Source organism: Leptonychotes weddellii, unplaced genomic scaffold (genome assembly GCF_054177405.1).
Source record: "Leptonychotes weddellii isolate Sample4059 unplaced genomic scaffold, ASM5417740v2 HiC_scaffold_18064, whole genome shotgun sequence".
Taxonomy (NCBI): Eukaryota; Metazoa; Chordata; class Mammalia; order Carnivora; family Phocidae; genus Leptonychotes; species Leptonychotes weddellii.
The window spans coordinates 1125-3984 of NW_027764964.1; the positions used below are offsets into that span (position 1 = coordinate 1125).

Consider the following 2860-nt stretch of genomic DNA (forward strand, 5'->3'; position numbering starts at 1 on the left):
GTACTAACCATGTGCTAGGTAATTGTCTTTACTAAATATTTGATATGCATTATCTTATGTAATCCTTTGGCCAACTGTGCAAGGTGTTATTATTGTCACATTTTATTTATTTATTTTTTTTTTTTAAAGATTTTTTTTTTTTTTTTTGACAGAGAGAGAGAGAGCGAGAGCAGGAACACAAGCAGGGGGAGTGGGAGAGGGAGAAGCAGGCTTCCCGCGGAGCAGGGAGCCCAATGCGGGTCTCGATCCCAGGACCCTGGGACCACGACCTGAGCTGAAGGCAGACGCTTAACGACTGAGCCACCCAGGCGCCCTATTGTCACATTTTATAAACAAGGAAGCAGAGGCTCTTGCCTAAGGCCTCAGAGCTTGCAGTCTGACTCCAGAGGCTAGCTCATAAGCACCAAAGCATATGGCCTGCCTTGAGCAACTTGAGGACAGGGGCCCCTGGGTATATTTACCAATGAACTACCCAGCAACTGGCACAGAACTGAGCACATAGTGCCTCACCGAGCACTGGATACCATGGAAGAGGTGGGAGATTTGAAAGGGCTCCCTTTCTTCTCCCATGTGCTAAGACAGAGTCATAAATAAGTATGGCATAGACTCAAAGGGTGTAAAACACAAGCTTTATGCATTTACTCAACATGAGCATATGACCCGCCCAGAGAGATCCCAGGGATAACACCAGGAGGAAGTCCCAGGCTTACCTGTCCCCGCATGACAGCAATCTGCTTATGGAACTGGCCCCTGTCGAAACCAGGATCTTTCTGCAAAAGGGCAGGAGATGGAACCTGCATGAATCCCTCAGAAGAACCCATTTTCTTCCCCCAAATAGAAACTTTCTAATAAAGAAAACTTACATGAGGCTTATGAGGCTTAGTGAAGCTAACTACCACCCTAAGAACTCTGTTTCACAGATGGGGAAAGAGAGAACAAGTAAATATCTTGTCCTGAGTCTCATTATTAACTCTAAAGAACTCCAGGCCCTAGTGCTCCATTTGCAAAGGAGGGCTCTGTAGACACACTGCAGCCCCATGACGTGCAGGATTAACCCACGCTGATTCATCACAGCTGTCAATGTTTTTTTCCAAACTGCCCCAAACTAGGTCTTGCTGTCCACATGTGGGAATCTTGCTCGCTCTTCATTGGCTAACACAAGTCAGAAGAGTGTTAGCCATTCTCTCTTGGCTTGTATCAGAAGCCATTTGAAAGCCATTAGAAATTCCTTCTTCTATATAGTTATAAGGTTGAGGCTCCCAGGGCTAACCTTGAAGAGTTCATATAGGTCCTCCTCCAAGTCCTTGACGAAGTTAGGGTCCGATATCTTTGGAAGAATCAGATCTTTGATCTCCTGAGAGAACGGGACTTTTGCCTGAGGCAACCAGGCCCAGTAAAAGGGATCTGAAAAGAAGAAAAGCACAAAGCAAAGCTGCCCATCCATGTCCTCCACCTATCAGAGCACAACAAAAGGCAGAACGCCCCTCTCACATGATATACAACAGGAAAGAAAATTACAAGGGATGTTAATCCTAAAGGCTACAGAGTAAGTGGAGGAATTAGGATTCAAACCCAGGACTGCAGAATCCCAGAGCTGGTGCTCTTTCCCAGACATCACATGACCTTCCAGTGACTTGCCACTGAGATATTCAGATGCTCCTTCTGAGAAGACAGACTGGTACTGCACAAGGGCTAGTGACCCCCTCCTTGTATTTCTCTCTCTTTCCAAGAGTTTCTCAGAACAGGAGCTGACTTCCAGGATGTCAACAAGGAAGACAGAAACTGACAATAGCTTATATTTAGAAACACAAATGGAATAAATCAGATAGTCCTCAGAAAGAACGAGAAAAAATGCAAACACAGATGAGAAAACTCAACTGTGTGCTTTTAATAGGAATAATGTAAAGGTAAAAATGATAACAGCTTGTGTTCTGCATACTTGCCACGTGCCCACTACTGTGCTAAATGCATGAGCTGCATTATTCCATGAAGTCTTAGAATAATCCTGTCGTAGAGGCATTATTATCTTCATTGCATAGATGAGAAACTGAGACTGAGCAAGAAAAGAGCCAGACCACAGTGGTCTTAGACTTACACGCCCTCCAGGAGTCAGGATGTTTCAGGGGGAAAGCCAGCCCATTGTCTATGGCAGCCACCTTGATAACAGGCTCCTTCACCACTACCCAGTCTGTGTCCTGAAGAGCAAGGAAAGACTCAATACTTAGGGTCCCAACCGTCTCATGCCCTTCAAAGTAGTAGCAAAGCACCCCACCTCAACCCCCTCAGGCACCAATCCTTAGTCAAACTCTGAACTGGTTTCCACAGTTCCTAAACTTAGTACATTTACGGCACCTCTGACTTGGCCTCTTCAAAGTTCTCAGAGTCCCTTATCTTAGAAAAGGTGCACTTCCCCAGGAGTTGCCACAGCCCTTGGTAAGAAGGAAACCAACAATAACAAAGGTAACTCCAAGCCTTTCCTCCTAGGGAAAGGCAGTGAGAGTCCTGAGAGTATGAAAAGGAAAAAGGAAAAGCAAGTATCAGCCAGCCAAGGTTCTTCTGTGTAGACCTTGACCAGGTGCTACTTCACTGGTGACCACATTTTCCCGTGACACAACAGAACCATGGAGGTACCAGCTGGCTGCTCTTGCACAAGAGTCTCTTGTCATTGCAGTGATAAGGGAAAAGGACAAGGCCGACTGCAAAGAGTGGGGCAGGCTACCTGTGATAGCCTGTCAGACACTCTCATGACTGTCTGTTTGGCTCCATACTTCAGGTTCACAGGTGCCATCACAGAAACAGGGTATGTAGGTTGAGGATACCTGCATCGGAATCCCCTAGGAGGTCTTTTTTTTTTTTTTTT

General features: G+C 45.8%; 1 long non-coding RNA gene across 1 annotated transcript; it reads right to left on the bottom strand.

Annotated features, from left to right (window-relative positions):
* Positions 1–315: 315 nt before the first annotated feature.
* On the bottom strand, positions 316–2833 carry LOC145718588 (uncharacterized). Its single transcript, XR_014141908.1, has 3 exons — positions 2096–2833; positions 1271–1404; positions 316–770 (listed from the first exon to the last, which is right to left on the bottom strand). It is a non-coding gene; the product is annotated as an uncharacterized LOC145718588 (long non-coding RNA).
* Between the last annotated feature and the right edge of the window lie 27 nt (positions 2834–2860).